Source organism: Chiloscyllium punctatum, chromosome 46 (genome assembly GCF_047496795.1).
Source record: "Chiloscyllium punctatum isolate Juve2018m chromosome 46, sChiPun1.3, whole genome shotgun sequence".
NCBI classification, from domain to species: Eukaryota; Metazoa; Chordata; class Chondrichthyes; order Orectolobiformes; family Hemiscylliidae; genus Chiloscyllium; species Chiloscyllium punctatum.
Window position 1 is genome coordinate 51757254 of NC_092784.1, and position 8484 is coordinate 51765737.

The following is an 8484-nucleotide window of genomic DNA, read 5'->3' on the forward strand; positions in this document are numbered from 1 at the left end:
GTAAGTAATCTAATCTAATCTAATCATCTTCAGCCATAAGACCATTAAAGACGGTGTGGGGCCCAATTCCCAGCTCCATACGCCGCCTCCACCATTCAGTAAGATCAGGGCTGATCCAGCGCTGTTCACATCCACTTTCCCGCCTTTTCTACCACCCTTGAGCATGCAGGATAGCCAAAGTGCAGCCCTTTGATAATTAGACTGGTGGTACACTGGGGCTAGAGGAGATTCCATTTCTAGTTTCGCATTCGGGGATATGTCAAATGAAGTGAACCCTGGTATTGGCAGGGTTCTTGCTGAGGTACTCGGAGGTTGCAATAAACGCTCTTCGAGTATTGGTTTGAATCCTGCCCGTGTAGCTGCTTGGAATTTAAATACGATTAATCCACACAATTGTCATTGAGAGCCCATTCGGCACGCCAGTATCTTTTCAGGGAAGGAAGTCTGCCGTCTTTACCCAAGTCTGGCTTTCACCGTTGGGCGTTGACACCTCCCTGTCCTCCTAACGTGGTCGGGTGAGCCATCCGTTCAACCATAGAATACCTACTGCGTGGAAACAGGCCATTCAGCCCATAGAGTCCACGTTGACCCTCCAAAGAGCATCCCCCCCCCCCCCCCCCCTTGTACCCCTATCCCTGTAACTCTCCATTTCTCCATGAGTGGGGGTTAACCCACCTAGTCTGCGCACCCCTGGACCAATTTCCTCAGGGTCAATCCACCCTAACCTGAACATCTTTGGACACTTGAGGAAACCCACTGTGACATGGGGAGAATGTGCAAACTGCACACAATCGCCCGAGGCTGGAGTTGAATCTGTGTTGCTGGTGCTGTGAGGCAGCCGTGCTAAACACTGAGTCGCAATGATGCTTGAAGCTGTTTCATACAGTTATGGAAGAGATTACATGGAATAAAACAAAGTTTGTGAGAAGATTTGTAGCTCGGGTGCTCGTTGTTGTGGTTCTGTTCGCCGAGCTGGGAATTTGTGTTGCAGACTTTTCGTCCCCTGTCTAGATGACGCCCTCAGTGCTTGGGAGCCTCCTGTGAAGCGAATCTACCTGTGCAGATTCAAACCACTATAAATGCCAGAGGAAACATCACAAAAGCACTTCACAGGAGGCTCCCAAGCACTGGGGGTGTCACCTAGTCAGCACATGAAACGTCTGCAACACAAATTCCCAGCTCGGCGAACAGAACCACAACAATGGAATAAAACAGCTCAGCACCTCTTCGAGGGTAATTCGGGATGGATAATGTATGTTGTACTTGCCAGTGTCCTCCCATGGAGTAATAAATCACAGCAAATCCTTGTGGTGTTGCTTCTCCTGTAGGATGCTTACCACTCAGTCGACGTTACTGCACAGCCACAGATGGCAAGTGCAGATTGGTTTCTGCATGTGAAGTACAGAAGGCAGTGTTGTTGTATCCAGCCTTTGGATTAATGGAAAGAGGCAATTGTATAGGAGGTGGCATAAAAGCCCACTGCAGGCTCCAGAGTCACTCCACGTTTGGAAAGGTAGCTCCCCTGCACAGGGCAATGGCATTTCTCCACTTGGGTAGTCTTAACCCAGAGTTGCTCAGGTGACTGGAGGGGTTTGGTCATGGCATTGTGACTAGTCCAGAAGCTTGCACTAACGTTGTGGGGCCGAGTGTTCAAAGGCGCTTCAATTGGTAAATCTGGAATGCAAAGTTAGTCTCTGTGCTGACCAGGACAACGGACAATTGTCCTAAAAGCCCATCCGCTTCAGAGATGTACTTTAAGGAGGCAAATTAGCCACCTGCACCCATATGTGTGACTGCAGGCCTTCCTACACACAGGAAGGAATTCCTGCAGTGCAGATAGAGGCCATTCAGCCCATTGTGTCTGCACTGACCCTCTGAAGAGCATCTCACCCAGCACCACCCCACCCACCTCCCACCTCTTCTCTTCCATCTTTATAATCCTGCATTTCCCATGGCTAATCTATCTAGCCTGCACATCATGGGCAGTTTAGCACGGCCGATCCACCCAACCTGCACATCTTCGGACTGTGGGAGAAAGCTGGCACACCCAGAGGAAACCCATAAAGACGCATGGAGAATGTGCAAACTCCACACAGACTATTGCCCAAGGAATTGAACCAGGAGTTGAGACAGCAGTGCTGACCCAGAATTCTGATTTTAAGATCATCCCCCATTGTTCTGGATTTCTCTAACCAGGGAAAGTAATCTCTTTCTGTAGCACCTTTATAATCACTGTTAACCATTTAAATAGGTCACCCCTTAATTATAAAGCTCAAATATTGTTCTGGAGAACCTGTCTTACGATCACTGGTGCTCTGTTTGTACTATATCTAGAAACTTCCCTAATTTCAACAGGCTGTTAGAGGATCAGTGGTAATCTCACTGCTCTGGTTGGTGAAGTTTCATAAAACTTGGGATGGAAAGTTGTTTGAGAAATGGTTGCCATAAGAGTCCATCTAGATTCACTAATGTTCTTTGGGGAACAGAGTGCTTACCCAGTCTGGCTTATGTGTGACTCCAGACCCATAGTCAACATGGTTGACTCTTAGAGTCATAGAGATCTGCAACATGGAAACAGACCCTTTGGTCCAACTGTCTGTGCTGACCAGATATCCCAAACCAATCTAGTCCCATTTGCTAGCACTTGGCCCATATCCCTCTAAACCCTTCCTATTCATAGAACCATCCAGATGCTCTTCAGCATTCCCTGTAATTTTTATTGTTGGATGTCCTTGGGCAAATTCCGGAGATGGAAGTTATTCATCAGAGCTGGTTAGAGACAAAAAAAACTGCAGATGCTGGAATCCAAGGGAGACAAGCAGGAGGCTGGAAGAACACAGCAAGCCAGGCAACACCAGGAGGTGGAGAAGCCAACGTTTTGGGTGAAACCCTTCTTCAAGATGGATTCATCAAAGCTGGACATGCATGGGCTGTACCAGTGGATGCCTATCAGTGAGGGAGTGTAAATCTTAACCGCCTGTAGTGATCTAATAGCTTACTCAGTTTGAGGGCAATTAGAGATAGGCAGCAAAATTCCGTAAAATAATTTTTGAAAAAATTGTTCCTGTACATCATCGTTACCACTAATTGCAAGAGCTGAGATGGTTATGGAAAGATCTGTGATGGTGCTTTAGTGTTCCCAGCTTCCTGGATATTTAATCCCCGGCTCTACCTTCTCACCCTTAAGCGAGTTGCACCGAGTGTTTTCAGGCATTAGAAGGCAGAAATGATTTTCTCTCTGTGGTTTCTCAGGTTGGGGGGGGGGGGGGGGGGGGGAAGGGGGGTGAGTTGTAAACTGACTCCTTATTGTAGAGAGAGTTGAACATCTGTCTCTTGCTTCTCTGGAAGTTATTGTCATTGTCTCAGTGATGTTCGTCTCAGGATCAGCTTTTATGAAGGTAGAATAGTTGAGCTGCCATTTTCTGTGAATACAGGCTGTTCCATATGCAGAAGGTTTGTAAGGCATCCGAAGTTTTTATGGAATCCCTGCAGTGTGGAAGTAGGCCATTTGGCCCCTCGAGTCCACACTGGCCCTCCAAAGACCCTCCCGCCCAGACTTCCACCCCCCACCCTACCCCCATCATCTTGTTTTCCTATGCCTAATCCACCTCACCTACATATTCCAGGAGCCTGTTGGGCAATTTAGATTAGATTCCCTACAGTGCGGAAACAGGCCCTTCTGCCCAACAAGTCCACACTAACCCTCTGAAGAGTAACCCACCCAAACCCATTTCCCTTTGACTAACATACCTAACACTATGGGCAATTTAGCATGGTCAATTCACCTGACCTGCACATCTTTGGACTGTGGGAGGAAACTGGAGCACCCGGAGGAAACCCACGCAGACACGGGGAGAATGTGCAAACTCCACACTGAGACATTGACAACTTCTGGAGGGCGAGAGACAGATGTTCAACTCTCTCTACAATAAGGTGTCAGTTTGCAACTCACCCCCCACCCTGAGAAACCACAGCAGAGAAAATCATTTCTGCCTTCTAAGGTTGGAATCAAGCCCAGGTCCCTAGTGCTGTGAGGCAGCAGTGCTAACCACTGAGTCACCGTGCCACCCCAAATTGAGTTTGGCTAATCCACCCTAACCTGCACATCTCTGGACAGTGGGAGGAAACCCACGCAGACACAGGGAGAGCGTGCAAACTCCACGCAGACATTCCACCCTCGGGCAACTTAAACCCAGGATTCTGGTGCTGCTAACCACTGAGTCACCGTGCTGCCCTGTAACAGTTCCTGTAACAGAGGGGAATGGTCATGTACCGGCAATAAAATCCTGGTGAAAAATGTGGACTGTGAATTAAATTGAAGCTGTTTTTTTTCTCTTCTATCTTATCTTGAAAGTGCTGAGGTAGTGGCTGCTGCTTCCACACTGAAACTTCAGCTAATTGGCTCTCAGATTAATCTGCTCAAAAAGGCAATTGGAATTTTGGTCTTTATTGCCTGGGGGTTAGAATTTCAAAATAAGGAAGTCTGGTTGCAACTGAGCAAAGCTTAGTGTTAGTGAAGTCACTCTACAGGGCAGTGTACAGTTTTGCACCCCGTGTTTGAGAAACGATATGCTAGCTTGGAAGGTGGTGCTAAAGAGACCCATGAAGCTCGTTCCTGAAGTGAAGGAACTCACTTAATTAAGAATAGCTGCAAAGGTTTGGCCTTCAATAGCGTTTAGAAGAATAAGGGGTGACCTTATTGAAACACGCGAGAGTCTGAGGGGGACTTGACAGGGTAGATGTTGAGAAGATATTTCCTCTAGCAGGGGCACCTCAACATAGGAGATACGGTTACGAAATAAATGCATCTGAAACAGATGCAACGGCATTTGTTCTCTGAGAGGGCGGCGAATGTCTGGATGATTCTATCCCAAGAGAGTTGTGGAGGCGAGATCACTGAAAGTATTTAAACGGAAGGTGGGTTTTTGAGATGTTGAGGGCTATGAGGAACTGACAGTAAAGGGGAACAGAGGCCTGAAGCAGGTCAGTCATGATCTGGTGAGGCAGATTTGAAAGGTTAAATGGCTTAACTGCTGCTCCAATTCCCACCCCAGCTTCTCTAGGGTATTTAGAGATATCGAAGTAGGGATGTCTTGCTGCAGATAGACAGAGTCTTGGTGAGGCCACACCTTAGGTGTTGTGTGCAGTTTTGATCTCCTAGTCTGAGGCAGACATTCTTGCTACTGAGGGAGTCCAGCGAAGGTTCCCCAGACTGATTCCCGGGATGGCAGGACTGACATATGAGGATAGACTGGATCGATTGGGCTTGTACTCACTGGAATTTTGAACAATGGGGTTGGGGGGATGGCGGGGGCGGGAGGAGGGGATGGAGGTGAGCCCCATTGAAACATATAAAATCCTGATGGGACTGGACAGGGTAGATGTGGGAAGAACGTTCCTGATGTTGGGGAAAGTCCAGCACTAGGGGGTCACAGTCTAAGAATGTCAGGGAAGAATTCCCTCACACAGAGAGTTGTGAACCTGTGGAATTCTCTCCCACAGGAAGCTGTTGGGGCCAATTCAATAAGAGATATTCAAGACAGAGCTGGACATGACCCTTGTGGTTAAAGGGACCAAGGGATATGGAGAGAAAGCGGGAAGGGGATACTGAGATTGCATGATCAGCCTGTGATTGTATTGCAGGGTGGTGCAGGCTTAGTCCTGCACCTCTTATATCTATGTTTCTCAATACTGGCCTTGCCAGTGATGTCCACATCTTTTGAAAATATATTTAAAAGGAAACACATGCAGCAAGGGCTCCCAAGACAGCAAGCAGAACCAGGCATGTGGATTCATTTTGCTTCAAACTCTTAATACTCACTGCACCATGAAGCTGTGTCCAGCTCAACCGCCCTTTATAAGAACTCAATCTGAGGGAAGGGCACATCAAACTTGAGACCTTCTGGTCCATCTTTCTACTTGCTCTTGACCCATGAGTATTGCTGGAAAGACCACTGTTTGTTGTTTCTCCCCAGTTGCCCTTGAGGAGCCATTTTCTTGCACCACCCGTGGTCAACGTAATGCAAGTACCTCTGCTGTGCTGTTGGGGAGATTTGTTTTTCTTTATTCTTTCATGGAATATGGGCTTTGCAGTTAAGGCTAGCATTTCTCAAGCTATTCCTAACTACCTTTAGGAGTAGGCCATTCAGCCCCATAAGCCTGTTCTGTGACCATCATGGCTGATGGCCTAACCCAGTAGCCGTGCCTTTGCTTAACCTTTGCTTAATACCTTTGCTTAACAAAAAGTAATCTATCTCTGCTATAAAGCTAACAACAGATTGGCTCTCTACACTACATCAGGTGGCAGTTAAGAGTCAACCACATAGTCACTGAGTCATAGCATTGTACAGCATGCCCCCCTCGACTTCAAATCTCCCATCCTCGGGAAAAGGCAACTACCAAATCGCTCTCCCCTCATTATTTTATAAAGTTCTATAATGTCACCTCTCGACCTCCTACGCTCCCACGATTAACATCTCAGCCTGTCCAGCCTTTCTCAAGCCCTCCATACCCGGCAACGTCCTGGTAAATCTCTTCTGAACCCTCTCCAGTTTAATAATATGCTTCCTGTAACAGGGCGACCAGAGCTGGACACAGTACTCCAGAAGAGCTGTACAACTTCAGCATGACTTCCCAACACATTGCAATGGGTTTGGAGTCACATGTAGGTCAGACCAAGTAAGGGCGGCAGATTTCCGCATGAATGAACCAGATGGGTTTTTACAACTGCAGCTACGTGGTTGCTGTTAGACTAGTTTTTAATGTCACCTTTTCTTTTTGTTCAGTTCAGACTTTACCATCTGCTGTGGTGTAGTTTGAACCAGTGTCCCCCGTATAATACTGAAAATAACAAACGCTGGAGATCACAGTGGGTCAGACAGCATCCATGGAGAGAAAGCAAGCTAATGCTTCAAGTCTAGCTGTCCCTTCTGCTTCATGTCAGCTCTGACGAAGAGACATCTACACTTGAACAATTAGCTTGCTTTCTCTCAGTGGATATTGTCTGACCTTCTGTGATCTCCAACGTTTGTTGCTTTCAGTACTGCGTCGATTCCAGCGGGAATCAGTTTAACTCAGTTGGCTGGGTTGTTGGTTTACAGAGCAGTGTGATGTCAACAGTGTGGGTTCAATTCCCATTGTCAGTTTGAGGTTACCATGAAGGATTCTCCTTCTCAACCTCTTCCCTCACCTAGGGTCCCTCAGGTTAAATCACCACCAGTTGCTTCTCTCCATTAGAGAGCAGCTCCAATGGTCTGGTAAGACTATGGTGACCCAACAACAGATTCCAGCATCTGCAGTAATTTGTTCCCTAGTATATTAGTCTGGGTTACTGACAATGATAGTCCCATTGTATCAGCACTTCCCCCTAGAGTTCCAGGATTTTGACTCAGTCACCATGCAGGAACGGCGATATATTTCCAATGGTGACATGTATAGGATGTTGGTTAGGCCGCTTTTGGAATATTACATGCAATTCTGGTCTCCTTCCTATCAAAAGGACGTTGTGAAACATGAAAGGGTTCAGAAAGGATTTACAAGGATGTTGTCAGGGTTGGAGGGTTTGAGCTGTAGGGAAAGGCTGAACAGGCTGGGGCTGTTTTCCCCTGGAGTGTCGGAGGCCGAGGGGTGACTTTATAGAGGTTTATAAAATCATGAGGCGCATGGATATGGGAAATAGAAAAAAATGTTTTCTGAGGGGTGACCTTCTGGAGATTTATAAAATCATGAGGGGCATGGATGGGTAAGTAGACAAAATCTTTTCTGAGGGGTGATCTTATAGAGGTTTATAAAATCAGGAGGGGCACCGATAGTGTGAATAGACAAAAGGGGGAGTCCAGAACTAGAGGGCATACATTTAGGGTGAGAGGAAAAAGATATAAAAGAGACCTAAGGGGTAACTTTTCCATGCAGAGGGTGGTACGTGTATGGAGTGAGCTACCAGGGGAAGTGGTGGAAGCTGGTACAACTGTAACATTTAAAAGGCATCTGGACGGGTATATGAATAGGAAGGGTTTGGAGGGATATGGGCCAGGTGCTGGCAGTGGAACTAGATTAGGTTGGAATATCTGGTCGACATGGACCGAAGGGTCTGTTTCCATGCTGTATGACTCCATGACTCTACTTGCAAGTCAGGACTTGGGTATTTTGGAGGAAAGCTAACAGCCGGTGGTTTGTGTTCGACCGTCGTTGCCCTTCTAGGTGGTAGAGCTTTGAGAGTTGCCATCAAAGGAGCTTTTATGAGTTGCTGCCGTACTTCTTGCAAATGGTTCACCCACCACAGCCACTATGGAGGCAGTGAGTGGTGAAGGTGTCAGTCATAGGATCTTTGACACCATCCTGAGGAAGCAGATGACGTCTTGAATTTTCAGCTCATCTGTAGTCTGGCCCCTCCAACACTGCTGAAACCCCCCTCAGCAACGTGCTGAAGTGATAACTGTCATCTTTTTGATTTGGAGGGAATTGGGGAATAGTAAAGATTAGATT